The following is a 16,808-nucleotide window of genomic DNA, read 5'->3' on the forward strand; positions in this document are numbered from 1 at the left end:
TCCAAAAACAGGGAGATGACCATGACAAGATGCTATACCGGAGTATACTTGGCTGCAGAAAGTCATAAGCTTGGTCACCTGGAGCTTCACCTAGTCCCTCTCTTGTGAGGTAAATGAAGACTGGAGGGTAGCTAGGTTAGAATGGGAAGAGACAATTGGGAAGACTGCAAGGAATTGTAAAAAAGTATTGCCTGTTGGAATTTGTGTGGCGCCCCTGGGGCATCAGTCGCCACAGGGTACTGCATCTCACTTAACACTAGAAGTCCTAGAGAAGGGTCATATAACATTTCTACCTTTGGAACCCAAAGACGGGTCAAATGACCTGAAGGATTTTAGCGAACATCCTTTGTTGAGGTGGATGAACACAATTGCCCCCTGCAGATTCCTCAGGCAATGGCCACATTTACAAATTAAAGGATGCTAATTGGAGCCATCAGAGTTGTCAGTTGTCAGTTTGGACGAAGGGTCATTTGACCCTCTTTCGGGACTTCAGGGGGGAGCTCGAAATTTTTGGGACTTCTAGTGTTAAGGTGCAGTACTCATCCCGGATAAGGAAGAGATTAATCACTGGTGTTTCTCACATTCACAAACCATATACATTTAGGTACTTTCCCACCGGGGTTGGCCAAGGGTAGATATGGGGGTGGCCATCACTAGGCATGGGACTTTCCCGGTCACTAGGACAACCACCTGGGGGGCAGACCTTACTTGGAAAAAAGAAAGGAGCATCTTCACACTTGAGCAGTTACCCCCGGGCACAAACTGGACAGTGAGTAAAACCCTTCAACCGCAACTACTGAGTCAAGCCTTCATTGCTGTCGCCGCCGCCCCGTGTTGTGCCGCCAACAGCTATTACCGCCCCCATAATCCTCCTGGTGCCTAGCTCTACCTGTGGGGAGCCATCCGCCACAGAGGACAGCACCCGCAGCGGTGCCTAATCCCTGGCCGCACACCACAGGTAGCGTCACGAGACAACAACTCCCAACATTTTCAACCCCTTCATCCTTATCTCCCCACCATCATCCCATTCTCCATCCCTTCGTGGACACCTTGGGGTCACAAAGCCGGGCAGAGCCACCCACGACATCCCCTGACCCTCACCGGCCCAGTGATGAGTATCCCCCGGACCCTGTGGGGTGCTCTATATGCATGAAGGACAGTCTGCTATGCTACATGAGCTCTGGTGAATCATAGACCTAAAGGCCACTGTACACGCTGCGATCTCGCTAGCGAGCGTACCCGCCCCCGTCGTTTGTGCGTCACGGGCAAATCACTGCCCGTGGCGCACAATATCGTTAGGCCCCGTCCCACATACTTACCTGCCTAGCCACATTGCTGTGGCCAGCGAACCGCCTCCTTTCTAAGAACCGCCCAATAGAAGCGGAGGGGCGGAGATGAGCGGGACGAACATTGCGCCCACCTCTTTCCTTCCTCATTGCGGGCGGCCGCAGGTACGGGGATGTTCCTCGTTCCTGCGGTATCACACGTAGCGATGTGTGCTGCCGCAAGAACGACAAACAACCTGTGTCCTGCAACAGCAACGATATTTGGAAAATGAACGGCGTGTCAACGATCAACGATAAGGTAAATAATTTTGATCGTTAACGGTCGTTCGTGCGTTTCACACTCAACGACATCGCTAACGAAGTCGGATGTGCGTCACGAATTCCGTGACCCCAACGACATCTTGTTAGCGATGTCGTTGCGTGTAAAGCGACCTTAACAGTGTTTTAGCAATTGAACGGCAGTGGCCTCGGCCTGTTAGGCTGTATACACACATTGCATTTTTGCTTGCAGATTTGTCACAAAACTGCAAGCAAACTGAATGAGAATCCTGAAGTGTAGTTCAAACATTCATCATTCTCTCCTAGTAGATTTGGTGCAGAAAATAATCTGCAGCATGTCAAATCTTTTTGTATTTTTGGCTGCGTTTTTCCCCATTGAAAGCAATGAAAAAAATGGCATGGAAAAACGTAACAAAAACGTGTAAAAAACACATCAAAATGTGCATTTTTGCAGCTGCATTTTTCCTGCCAAGATATAAGGAACTGGTGCAGAAATTTCTGAACCCAAGTCTGCAACATGGGCACATAGCCTTAAGGCCCGTCACACACAGAGATAAATCTTTGGCAGATCTGTGGTTGCAGTAAAATCATGGACATATTGTTCCATTTGTACACAGCCACAAACCTGGCACTGATTGTCCACAATTTCACTGCAACCACAGATCTGCCGCAGATTTATCTCTGTGTGTGACAGGGCCTTTAGAGTTGGGTGAGTAAAGGCTGCTTTACACGCGTCGATTTCATGTGCGATCTCACCCGCCCCCATCGTTTGTGCGGCACGGGCAATTTGTTGCCCGTGTCGCACAAAGTCAGTAACCGCCATCAGACGTACTTACCTCCCGAACGACCTCGCTGTGGGCAGCGAACATCCACTTCCTGAAGGGGGAGAGACATTTGGTGTCACAGCGACGTTACACAGCGGCCGGCCAATAGAAGCGGAGGGGCGGAGATAAGTGGGACGTAAACATCCTGCCCACCTCCTTCCTTCCGCATTGCCGGCAGGATGCAGGTAATCTGCAGTTCATCGTTCCCGGGGTGTCACATGGAGCGATGTGTGCTGCCATGGGAACAATGAACAACTGAACGTTCGATTTTTAGAAAATGCGCGACGTGTCAACGAGCAACGATAAGGTGAGAATTTTTGCTCGTTCACACTCGCTCGTAGCTGTCACACGCTACGATATGTCAAACTATGCCGGATGTGCGTCACTTACGACGTGACCCCTGACGACATATCGTTTGATAGATCGTAGCGTGTAAAGCCCGATTAAGGCCTAGAATATTTCATGTGGGCTGTAGCCCAACCAGTCCAAGGTGAATTGTGAGCACTATTCTTTGCAATGTCACTTAAGGTTTGCACACTAATTTTAACAAAAGAGTGGTGGAAGGGTGCAAAGAAGGGTCTGTAATTTAAACTCATGACCAGTGAGGTCATCCAATAAGCTCTCTACTTTTTAAGAAAGATGGTGAACTGGCATAGCTAGAGATTTCTAAACCACCCACTAGTACTGAAGATGCATGTTCTAGATGCCTTAATGTAATGAAGTCTGTCTGTTGACAAATCCTCTTTAGGCCTCTGCCACACTCACGTGAATTTCACGCACGTGCCGAGAGACACGTATTTTCCCTGCGTGTTGCGTGCAGGTAAGTACGTGTCTCTGGTACGTGCGTGACACGTGTGTTCTACGTGTGCTATCCGCGATAGCACACGTAGAATCAGTAATTATTATACTCACCTGGTCCTTCCTGCTGCCGCGCTGCTGTCCGTGGTGCTGATCCTCGGTCTCCAGCCCTCCCGTCTCCCCGCTGCTGCTGCTGGCAGGCAGTGAAGTGAATATTCTATGAGATTAATGAGCGGCGGTCGGCAGCAAGAGACAGCAGCGGCAGAGACAGGAGGGCTGGAGAAGGTGAGTAAATGTTTTGTTTTTTTTTCACTGACATGTGTGTTTTCTCCGGCGCGTGTCACACGGGACCGCATCCACACTACACCCGTGTGGTACGGGTGCGGGCCGTGTAACACCCGTGCTGCCGGAGAAAACACTGACATGTCAACGCTTTGAAAATCGCACACACGTACAAACGCACACGGACACACGTTCCGTGTGGTTTTACGTGTGTGTGCCTGCTACAATAGGGTAGCATTGGTTAAAGTGTCTCCGTGCCGCCGGTACGTGTAAAAAATGACAAACACGTGCCGGAGGCACGGATGTGTGGCGCAGGCCTCAAGCAGCTCTCACGTATGAAGACCCTGTCAATTATGTTATAGATACCCTTATGTGTATGACACAGGTGGAGACATATTCACCAAATTGGAGTTCCTGAAAAGAAACCTGAGTTATTGTGGTGTAAGTGGAGTTACAGGGGTATTCCCATCTCCAAAATCCTATCCCAATATGTAGTAGATGTAATAATAATAATATTAGCAAATAACTCCAATTAGAAATGTAGTATAGTTCTCCTGATTCTCTGTGGTTTACCTCATGTTCAAGGAATTGCAGGACCTTAGGTATCCATAGTTAAGAGTGTTTCTCAACTCCAGTCCTCAAGACCCACTAACAGATCATGTTTTCAGGTTTTCCTCAATGTTAGACAGGGAATAATTGCATCACCTGTGCAACATTAAGGAAATCCTGAAAATCTGACTAAGGAAAACCTGAAAACATGATCTGTTGGTGGGTCTTGAGGACTGGAGTTGAGAAACACTGGTTAAGACCATGCATAGTCGCAGCCAGTTAGTTGCTAGTGGTCGTAACCATGGAGACAGTGAATTAGGAGAACTATAGTACATTTATAATCGGAGGTATTTGCTAATATTATTATTATTACACCTACCCCATATTGGGATAGGATCTTGGAGATGGGAATACCCCTCTAAGTTTAACCTCTTCAAGGCACATGATGTACTGGGTACGTCATGGATTGTGTCAGGCTAATCATTGCCACATGCAGCCGGTAGCGATCTCTGCATATGTCAGCTCATTTGAACAGCTGACATGTGCAGCTATCAAGCACAAGTGGATTCGCTACCCACTCATGCCTGTTAACCCCTTACAGCGCACTGTGAAAATGTCACATTGCGATGTAATAGTGGGCCGCGGTAAGCATTCACTTACCCGGCTCCATCGGAAGTTACGTGATGTGATCACGTGGATCCGATGGTTGCCATGGTAGCACAGGCTCATGTGATGACTCCTGTAGCTATCATGAGTCACTTCCTCTAAGGCTATGTGCACACTTTGCATTGAGGTAGTTGCAGTTCTAACTGCATCCTCTAGTAGAAATGGTTTTTGTCAAATTTGGATTTGACCACAAAAACGCTATAAATACGCTTGTGTTTTTACTGCGTTTTATATGCTTTTTCGATGCTTAAAATCAGATGCATTTTGACTACAAATACAATGCTAAATAAAGTTTAAACATACAAACACTATAAAAAAAGGAAAAAAATGATAACAAATATCAATATTAAAATCATACAAAAAATGGCTTATTTTATTAAAATGAGAACTGTTTGCTAATATTTATGCATAATATTACATTTTTTTAATGATTTTCACACATTTAATTGTCGGACTATGTGTGTGTGTAAAGGGACATATTATGCCATTAATATTTTGTCAAAAACGCATGCAATTAATTGGTTCAAATAGCATGTTTTCTGCATCAAAAAAGCATGTAAAATGCTAGAATTTTTAAGTACCGTATTTTTCGGACCATAAGACGCACTTTTTTCCCCCCAAATGTTGAGGGAAAGTTGGGGGTGCGTCTTATGGTCTGACTGTGGCTGCGGGGAACGTGGGTGCTGCAGTGGAGCGAGTCATTGCGGGGGCACGAGCAGGCTGTAGCAGCGTGCCGTGACCACGTGGGCCCGCTCATTTAATATGCACGCCCATCCTCCCGCCCATCTCTCAGCGATGAAGTCGGCGCTGACAGGTGGGAGGGGTGATAGGGAATAAACAGCCGGCCCGCATGATCACCCCTGGCAACTGCAGCCTGGAGTGATCATGTGCGGCTGTATTCACTGCCCCCCGAACATCATCATCAGTGCGGGGTGCAGTGAATCAGTACACATTACTCACCGTTCCCCTGCAGCACCGCGGTATCCTGTCTGTGCCGGTCAGCTGACTTGTGACTAGCGGCGCGCACAGCGATGACGTCATCGCTGTGCGCACGTGTCCACACGCAGCCGCCGGCACAGACCACCGGAGGACATCGCGATGCCGCAGGAGGACGGCTGCATTCAGCGTTGCTGCCGCTGACATAGACAGTAAGAGGAGCGGTGCTGCAGGGAGTGAGGTGAGGTGAGTATGAACGTTTATTTTTTTATGTGCCACAGGATGCAGCCATACACCAGGATGGTGGGGGTATAAGATCAGGATAGGGGTTTATTATGAGCAGCATGGGGAGTATATGAGCAGGATGAGGGTATATAGCAGGCTGGGGAGTATATGAGCAGCATGGGCAGTATATGAGCAGGATGAGGGTATATAGCAGGCTGGGGAGTATATGAGCTGCATGGGGAGTATATGAGCAGGATGAGGGTATATAGCAGGCTGGGGAGTAAATGAGCTGCATGGAGAGTATATGAGCAGGATGAGGGTATATAGCAGGCTGGGGAGTATATGAGCTGCATGGAGAGTATATGAGCAGGATGAGGGTATATAGCAGCATGGGGAGTATATGAGCAGGATGAGGGTATATAGCAGGCTGGGGAGTATATGAGCAGCATGGGCAGTATATGAGCAGGATGAGGGTATATAGCAGGCTGGGGAGTATATGAGCTGCATGGGCAGTATATGAGCAGGATGAGGGTATATAGCAGGCTGGGGAGTATATGAGCTGCATGGAGAGTATATGAGCAGGATGAGGGTATATAGCAGGCTGGGGAGTATATGAGCTGCATGGAGAGTATATGAGCAGGATGAGGGTATATAGCAGCATGGGGAGTATATGAGCAGGCTGGGGAGTATATGAGCAGGCTGGGGAGTATATGAGCAGGCTGGGGAGTATATGAGCAGGCTGGGGTATATATGAGCAGCATGGGGAGTATATGAGCAGGCTGGAGAGTATATGAGCAGGACATTACCCCATAATAGTGTCAGCAGCAGATCCTCGCCCCATATGTGTGTCATGACCACATTTTCTGCTTAAAATTTTATTTTCCTATTTTCCTCCTCTAAAACCAGGGTGCGTCTTATGGTCAGGTGCGTCTTATAGTCCGAAAAATACGGTAGATTGCGTTTTGCAAATTCTCATTGACTCCAATGTCAGCAAAACGCTGCCAAAATGGCAAAAACAATTGACATGTTGCTTCTTTAAATGCTGAGTTTTTGTCAAAATTTCTGCAACTAAAACGCTGCGTTTTTAACAGCATTGTGTGTACAAGAAATCACTATTTTCCATAGACTTTGCTTGAAAATCAAAACGCATGCATTTTGGCATTAAAACACTGCAGTTCAAAACGCTGCGGAAACGCAGGTAAAAACGCTAAGTGCGCACATAGCCTTACACCCAGCAGACTGCAGTTTGTAATAGGAGAGCTGCTTTTCTGCAGATGTCAGCTGTGTAGCTTTGATCTGGAGAAATGGAAGAGCGATCAGAATGCTGATCGTTATAGTCCCGTAATGGTACTAATAAAGTAAAAAAAGTTGAAAAAAGTTTAAAAAAATGAAAAAAACTAAAACTTCAAATCGCCCCCATTTTCCACATTAAAAATTAAAGGGTTAAAAAAAAATTAAAAAGTATACACATATTTGGTATCGGCGAGTTCAGAAACGCTCGATCTATCAAAATATAAAATCAATTAATCTGATCGGTAAATAGCGTAGCGGCAAAAAATTCCAAACGCCAAAATTATATTTTTTTGTTGCTGCAAATTTTGCACAAAATGCGATAACAGGCAATCAAAATAACGCTTCTGTGCACAAATAGTACCGTTAAAAATGTCAGTTCAAGACGCATGTCACTGAGCCATAAATCCCGAAAAATGAGAATGCTATAGATCACGGAATATAGCGCAAACGTTTTTTTGGACAAATTTCAGAATTTTTTTAAGCCCCTTAGATAAAAGTAAATCTATTCATCTTTGGTATGTACAAACTCATATTGCTCTGAGGCATCACACCGACACATCGGATTTACCATATAGTGAACATGGTAAATAAAATATCCCAAAAACTATCATTTTTTTGCACTTAGAATTTTTTGCCGTTTTCCTGTACACTATATAGTAAAGCTTATGGTTTCATTCAAAAGTAGAACGCATAGTTACATAGTTACTAAGGTTGAAAAAAGACCTAGGTCCATCTAGTTCAACCTTCCAACTCGTCCCACAAAAAATAAGGCCTTATATGGCAAGATTGGCAGAAAAATAAAAAAGTTACGGCTCTCGGAAGAAAGGGAGCAAACCTTCCCCGGAAAAACTGAAAATCGCCCGGGGGTGAAGGGGTTAATGTGTCTATAGGACTATAGGACATCTTAGCACTGGCAGAACAGTGGAGTAGAATCCAAGAAATTAATATTGACTTTTCTCAGGAATAGAATTACTCACATTTTAATGACATAATGTAGCAAAACAGAGTTTATATATAAGATATAATGTTTATTTATTCTTTTGTTAGGTACAGATACTGTAGTTTTGTCCAGTAAAGCAATTATTGACCGAGAGTTGGGAGGTGCAAGTAGGTGAGACTGTCAACCGGGGAGCAGGAGCGTAACTACCGCAGTCGCAGGCGGGGCCCGCTTTGCAGATCAGCAAGCAGCTCCTTTCTGTGAGAGGAGCTGTGCTGATCTGGCGCAGACCACACGGCCGCTATATGACCCGGTGCCGCCGCCGCTGACACCGGACCCCCCTGCCCTTTGTCAGCGGCGGCACTGGGCACCCCTCCCCGTCATCACACACAGCAACAATGAAGAAGCGTGGAGCTCCCCGTGCAGCTCCACGCTTCTTCATTTTCCCTCTGTGCCTGCGCGATGACGTCACTCCTGTGCGTCCACTGTGCTCAAAGCACAGAGCACAGGGCGGGAGGACGCCGACCGCAGCTGCAAGGGAACAGAGAATAGATGAGGAAGGAGCAGCGGGGGAACAAGGACATGTGAGGACAGCAGCGCGGGGAACGAGGAGAGATGTAAAAACTTGTTTATTTTTTTATTTATTTATTTTTTTTAAAAATCAGTGCATACCCGGGAGCCAGGGGGGGAGGGAGAGCATGGGGGACTGCCAGCAGTATACATGGAGCATGGGGGAACTTCCAGCTGCATACATGGAGCATGGGGTGGCCTTCAGCAGTATACATGGAGCATTGGGGGTTGCCAGCAGTATACAGGGAGCATGGGGGGGCTGCAAGCATTATACATGGAGCATGAGGAGGCTGCCAGCATTATACATTGAGCATGGGGGGTTGCCAGCATTATACAAGGAGCATTGGGGGGCTGCCAGCATTATACATGGGGCATTGGGGGGATGCCAGCATTATACATGGAGCATGTGTCGCGGGCGGAGGAGGGGACGCCGCGCTCTCCCTACTGCTTGGGTCCGGCTGCCGCGGCTGCTGCGGCCTGTTGCTGCTCGGTGGCTCGAGCGACGAGCCGGATCCCGGGGACTCTAGCGGCGCTCCTCGCCTGTGAGTGAAAGGGGGGTTTTGGGTGTGGGGATTGTGGATTGTCCGTGACGCCACCCACGGTTGTGGTGAAGGGATGTACACCACCGCTGCTCTGGCTGGGGAATCCCGGGAGTGATGGTATGGAGCAGCCAGTTGTTGTGTTGCCCCTCCGTGGGTAGGGGTTGGTGATCCCGGGGCCCAGTGATGGGGTTTTGGAATGGTGGGCAGGCGGGTAGGGGGCCTGCGGAGGTGCAGGGGCACAGGGGCAGCGCTGTGCCGCACGGCACGGAGGTACTCACTCAGCCAGTAAACACGACACAGTTCTCGGTAAACAAACGGCTGGTTGGACGGGTCCCTCAGACGGCTGCACTGTTGATATCCCCCGCAGGTGACGGTGACGGTCTCTTTCTTGCACCTATGTGTTGTTGTTTGGTTGCGATGGGTTCCCACCGGTAACCCGCTCCCCGGCCTGGATATGAGCCGGAGGAACTCCACTCTTGCCCGCAGGCGCTGGCCCTGGGAAACTGGTGCCTTGGCGGTGTCTCCCCTTGACGGTCGGACTGTTGCCTTCAATCGGGACTTAGTTGTTGAGAGACAGTCGTCCCCTTCACTGACGGATTTGGCAAATTATGGCGACTCCTAGCCTTGCCGGGATCCGAAAGGCCCCTGCCCTGGTGCTGACTAATCTTCGTATACCGCTCCGGTACCCCCGGATCACCACCCGTCCATGGTCCTTTCGGCAACCTCCAATCAGTCTCACCTGCAGACGTTCACCGCCGTCTGCCAACCTTGCTGTCTCAGTCCGGGGCACACACCCGGACTAACTTCAGGCTTCTTTCTGTCACTTTCTCTGTTGCTCTTTTACCACTTCCTTCCACTTCACTGTTTACTCCTTCTACTTCAAACTCCAAACTCTATCTACCTGGTTTTCCCGCCTCCAGAGCTGTGAACTCCACACCGGCTCCTGGAGGAAGGCAACAAGGATTTCTGTTTTGACTTCGGTGTGCCTGCAGGGAATGTGGGGTGCGTGTGGTGTAGTGATCTGTGACCCCTGGCTTGCCCAATAAAATTTGCTATTTGCATTCTCAGAAATCAACAAATCTGGATCAAAATTTCTCATAACTTTGTGCTATGCTGTTCCTTTGCTTCTCCTGAAAAATCTGAAAAAAATAATCCTGGGTGTTACTATTACTTTTGTGGAAGAGGTGTGTCCAGGGGCACAGCTTGACATTGCCATAGGTTGTAAACCTCTTGATTATGTTGCAAACCATGGATAAAGGAATATCAAGATCTCTGGATATGGACTTTATAACTTTGAGATTATTGACATTTTTCAACAATTTTGGTTCTAAAGTTCTCTTGTTCTCTTTTTGTTGTCTGTGCTTAGTATGGAACACACAGACACACAATGCAAAGTCAACTACTCCTCTTATTCTCTGTTTACAGGTGTTATTTTCATATTGCCCACACCTATTCCTTGCCACAGGTGAGTTTAAACGAATATCATATGCTTAAAGCACAGGTGTTTACCCACAATTTTGGAAAGGTGCCTGCGCTGCCAATTTTGGGGATTTGGGGTGAAACTATGAAAACATTAGTGCATGCCCTCATCATCTCCCGCCTCGACTACTGCAACCTCCTGTTCTGTGGCCTCCCTTCCAACACTCTTGCACCCCTCCAATCTATCCTAAACTCTGCGGCCCACTTAATCCACCTCTCTTCTCGCTATTCCTCAGCCTCGCCACTCTGCCAATCCCTTCACTGGCTTCCCATCGCCCAACGACTCCAGTTCAAAACATTAACCATGACATACAAAGCCATCCACAACCTGTCTCCTCCCTACATCTGTGACCTAGTCTCCCGGTACCTACCTGCACATGTCGCGGGCGGGGAGGGAGCCGTCCCCTGCTGCGCTCTCGCTGGCGCTCGGGTCCGGCGCTACTGCTGCTGCTGCTCGGTGGCTCGGGCGGTGGGCCAGATCCGGGGACTCGAGTGGCGCTCCTCGCCCGTGCAGTGAAAGGGGTGATTTGGGGTTTGGGGAGTTGGTTCGTGACGCCACCCATGGTTTGTGGTGAGGTTGGGGCACCACCGCTGCTCTGGACAGGTATCCCGGGAGCGATGACAGGGAGCAGCCGAGATGTTTCTTTCCCCTCCGTGGGTAGGGGGATTTGGTGGTCCCGGGGCCCGGTGAGGTGACGGGGGAGGTGGGGTTGGTGAGGTGCAGGGTCGCGGGGGCAGCGAGGTGCCAGACGGCAAAGTGGTACTCACTCAACCAATGATGGATACAAAGTCTCCGGTAAAACAAACGGCTGAATGGATGGGTTCCGCAGCCAGCTGCTGTGGTTACTCCCGGTAGGTTGGTGGTGGCTGCCTTTCCCTGCACCTGTTGTGTATCTTCGGTCACGATGGCTTCCGACCGGTAACCCGCTCCCCAGCTTGGATATGGGCCGGAGGAGCCCCTTTTGCCCGCAGGCTCTGGCCCTGGGAATTCTAACTGTGGGGGTAGTTGTGTATCCCTTTCTCGGTTTGGACGGTTGCCTTCAGTCGGGTCTTTGCTGCTAGGAAACCCCGGAGGTTCCAGTCGCTAACGGATTTGACCAGTTTAACGGCGACTCCAAGCCTGGTCGGGGTCTGTAGGCCCTGCCGGTTTGTGCTGGCTTCTCTTTGCTCCCTGGTTCGGTACCGGTGGGCCACCGCCTGTCCCCGGTCCTACGGTTCCGCGTCGATCGGCCTCTCCTGCAGACGGCCACCACCGTCTGCCAACTTTGCTCTCGGTGCCCGGGCCACGTACCTGGACACGGTCAGTCTGCTCCTCTACTACTCCTTCTCTTTCACTCTCCCTCACTGTTCTCTGTCCTCACTTCCTTTCCCGCCTCCAGGACTGTGAACTCCTCAGTGGGTAGGGCCAACCACCTGGCTACACCCCACCTGGTGTGGACATCAGCCCCTGGAGGGAGGCAACAAGGATTTGTGTGTGACTGGTGTGCCTATCTCGGGGTGTGGGTTGTGTTGTTGCAGTACCTGTGACGACCTGGCTTGTCCAGGGCGCCACACACGCAACCTCAGATCCTCACAAGATCTCTCTCTCTACTGCTCTCTTATCTCCTCTTCCCACAATCACGTACAAGATTTCTCCCGTGCCTCCCCCATACTCTGGAACGCTCTACCTCAGCATATCAGACTCTCCCCTACCGTGGAAAGCTTCAAGAGGAACCTCAAGACCCATCTCTTCCAACAAGCCTAAAACCTACAATAACCCTCAGTCCAGTACACCACTGCGCAACCAGCTCTGTCCTCACCTATTGTACCATCACCCATTCCCTGTAGACTGTGAGCCTTCGCGGGCAGGGTCCTCTCTCCTCCTGTAGACTGTGAGCCCTCTCGGGCAGGGTCCTCTCTCCTCCTGTAGACTGTGGGCCCTCGCGGGCAGGGTCCTCTCTCCTCCTGTACCAGTCTGTTTTGTACTGTTAATGATTGTTGTACGTATACCCTCTTTCACTTGTAAAGCGCCATGGAATAAATGGCGCTATAATAATAAATAATAATAATAATTTGCCTTTTTTCCTCTGCTTTTCTTTTGTGTTGTCCCAAAACACACAAAGGAAATAAACATGTGTATAACAAAATTACTATTTGCACTATTTTTCTTGAACAAATACTTTATTATCTAGAACAATTTCAAGAGTGCCAACACTTTCGGCCATGACTGTATACACATACTGTAACAGAGTAGTACTAAATAAAGTAAAGTAAAATCACCCCTTTTTCCCATTAGATTTGCAGGTATTAAAAAATAAAAGCAAACAAAGAAATATATTTGACATCATCATGTTTATAAAGTCTGATCTATCTAAATATAAATTGATTTAACCCATCCATAAATGCTGTAAAAAAAAAACATGAAATGACAGAATTGCAACTTTCCTCAAAATGGAAGCAATAAAAACGTCACTTTATCATACAAAAAATCAGACCCTCACACAGTTATATAAATGGAATAATAAAAAAATTACTGGTATGGGAAAATAGCAACGTAAACCAATAAAATTTCTGAAAGTTTTTCGGCATAATCATTATAATCTGAACAATCATGTTGACGGGTCATTACTACCACGTAATAAAAACTACATGTATGAATTGCACATTTTTTGTGAGACTTCAACACTCTAAGAATTTTTTTGTTTTCCAGTTTCATTGTATGATAAAATGAATAGAGTCATTTAAAACTGCTACTCGACAAGCAAAAAACAAGCTGTCAAAAAAAACAAACTGTTATGGCCCTTGGAATAAGGAGAAAAAAACACAGAAACATAAAAATTAAAATTGTGTTGGGAATGGGTTAAAGAAAATAATTATAAAACATTAAATGATTTTGCTTGTCTTAATTAAAGCAGAGAAGTGTACACATGATATCAGTAGCTAAAATGTAAAAGCATGTACTCAGGGTGACACTAATGTCATTGCATGGTATGCATACTATTCAGTGCACCATGGTGCCAATGCAGCAAGCCGGCTACTCGACACTGGATGCCTTCAATTTAAAAGTATCTTATATTACGTCTCTAAAATGATTGCAAAGAAGCAACTGCAATCTACAAAAACAACAAGACACATTTGAGTTAGCACTGGTGGGGATGGTTCAATACCAGCTACTGTATGTGTCAGGTACATACACAGTGTACACATATATATATATATATATATATATATATATATATATATATATATATATATATATATATATATATACATACAGTATAGTAAGACCGGGTCTTATGTTATTCTTTGGTCCAAAAGATGGGTTAGCGCTTTTTTTCAGGGAATGTCTTGTTTTTTTTCCATAAACAAGAATTTACATCTATTCTTGAACAATAACATCATCATAACTCTCCAAAACCTGAATCCCATGATTAATTTCTTCAAATACTATTTAATTTTTCCATGTACAACAATCTACATTAACCAGAATTCATGAACAAAAATAAAAAAGTATCCAGGCAGCTACCAGTATACATGGAATAAAAGGTAAACAAACATCAAAAAACTATTGTCAAATAATGTGTAGCCATGAATAAATTATTAAAGTATAAATTGATTACTTGTATCAAATATCACAAAAGTTTAAAATCAATATCAGTAATCAGTATAATAAAATCAGGAGAAGGAAGTGGGTATCTCGCCGTGCTACCACGAAACCAATCGATGTAGATTAATTATTCTATGTCTTTAATTTTTGCACAGGTCAATGTGTTTCAGAGATCGCCGTTTCCTTCATCAGGACATCAAGCAAAGGACATAAATAATCTAATCAAACAGAGGATGAGCTGATATATATACTCATGTACATCTGTAGCACCCCAGGGGTCAGGGGAAACATACTCGTCACCGGGCTGGTGAGGGTCAGGGGATGTCACAGGTGGCCCTGCCTGGTTTCGTGACCCTGAAGTGTACATGGAGGGAGAGGGAGAATAAGGATGATGGTGGAGGTTGACTTTGTGATGCCACCTGCGGTAGGCGGCCAGGGAATTAGCCGCCGCTGCTGTCGCTGTCCTCCGGGATGGATGGTAGTAGCAGCCGAGGTGTATCTGCTCCCCACAGGTGGAGCGGGCTCCAGGAAGGATGATGAGGGAAGTAGTGATGGCGGGCGCCGAGGCGCGGGGTGGCAGCGCCGGGAATTACAGGCAGACACAGTCTCTGCGGGTTCCAGGTGTTTTACTCAGAGTTCTTAAGTAACCAGGTTGTCGCTTCCGTAGCACTGGCCGCCACTTTGATGGGTCCCAGCTGATTCCGAGCATTTCGAGGTCACCGCCAGAGTTCCTTTTTGGTCGGGGTCCCTCCAATCCCTATGTATGTGGAATATGGAATGGGTCGCGGGTGTTTCTGACACTCATCGCAGACCCTGGAATCCCATGTAGCTGTAGAGAACCCAGGGTAAGCTGGATGCTCCAAGCCACGGGCCATATGGCGCTCCCACAAGTGTGAGGTAGAAGAGAGTGGACCGAGGTCCCCAAGTGCGTCTCACCGCAAGCTGTGCCCGGGGCTAACTGACTATGTGTGAAAATGCTCCTTTATTTTTCTCCAATTTGTGCCTCCCCCAGGTGGCTGTCCTGGTGACTGGGAAAGTCCCATGCTTTGTGCTGGCCACCCCACTATCTACCCCAGGCCATCCCCCCACTGGGAAGGCACCTGACTGTGTGTGGTAGTGAATGTGAGAATCAACAGCGATTAACCTCTCCTTACGAGTACTACATCTTAAAGGAAATGCAGTACCTTGTGGCGACTGAAGCCTCAGGGGCACCACACATCAACGTCAGAGGACCGCCCACAACCTTTCAAACATTGGCGGGATCCTTATCAATTACAAAAACGGCAGCTGAATTGGTGAAGGAACTTCTCAAAATACATTGTGTGTCCACATTGATATCAAGATTTTAAAAAATCAGAAAGATGGTGCAAGTTAAAAATTAAAAATTGAAATTGATAGAATTCAAGGTTAAAGGAAATATGTAAAATAAAAAAATACAAAAAGTCTAAATTATTGTCAGCAGTCTCGAACCCAGAAGAAATCGTAAATGACGGGACAAATGTGAGCAACAATGAAGTGATATGTCCATGGATCTATTTGGACAAACAGACATGTGAGGAATAAAAGCAGTGAGAGAAAGAAGTAAAGTTCAAAAACCAGTATTGATAATAAATAAATGGATGAAGGGTGAGAGTAAAGAGAGACCGCACTCTGTCCGCTGTGAAGGATTTTCTTTTATTCAAACACGTGCAAGGTGAAAAGCCGGAGGCACACTGTGAGCTGGCTCCTCAGAACTGGACGACGGCCGTTTCGCCCACAAATTGGGCTTCCACAGGTCTACCTGTGAGTAGACCTGTGGAAGCCCAATTTGTGGGCGAAACGGCCGTCGTCCAGTTCTGAGGAGCCAGCTCACAGTGTGCCTCCGGCTTTTCACCTTGCACGTGTTTGAATAAAAGAAAATCCTTCACAGCGGACAGAGTGCGGTCTCTCTTTACTCTCACCCTTCATCCATGGATTTTGTTCTATGACGAGCACCCCGCTTTTGGATTATTGGACTTTCCAGGCTCTCCACCCGGACACAGGCACAGGCGGTACCGCAGACGATACTGCAGGTAAAGTGCGGTGGTGCAGGACTTTATTTCTCCCTTTGCCTGATAATAAATAAATAACTAATAATTATAATGAAGAAATAATAACAATGAATAAATAACAATGTGTGGTGGTTTTGTTTTAATGCTCGTATAAAAGAAAAAACTAAAATAAAAGTTTAAAATTAAATGTGTCTAAAAAATGTGTCTAAAATGTGTGGATGTGGGAAGGAGAGAGGTTCTTATTAAATACTAGCTGTACTACCCGGCTTCGCCCGGGTTAATGACTGCTGTTAAAATAGAATGTATTAACAAAAATTTATTCTGCACACAAAAACCACAAAACAAATAGATAGAAATGTAATTATTAAAAGGCAAAAACTAAGCTAATAGAAGCATTTCACAACATATATTTCAATACCACAGTTATTCCACACAGATTTAACTAAATTGGCGAAGTAATGTGCTCCGTCTGTCTCTTTCCAGGTCTGTCTCTTTCCAGGTCTGTCTCTTTCCCCGTCTGTCTCTT

Source organism: Anomaloglossus baeobatrachus, chromosome 3 (genome assembly GCF_048569485.1).
Source record: "Anomaloglossus baeobatrachus isolate aAnoBae1 chromosome 3, aAnoBae1.hap1, whole genome shotgun sequence".
NCBI lineage: Eukaryota > Metazoa > Chordata > Amphibia > Anura > Aromobatidae > Anomaloglossus > Anomaloglossus baeobatrachus.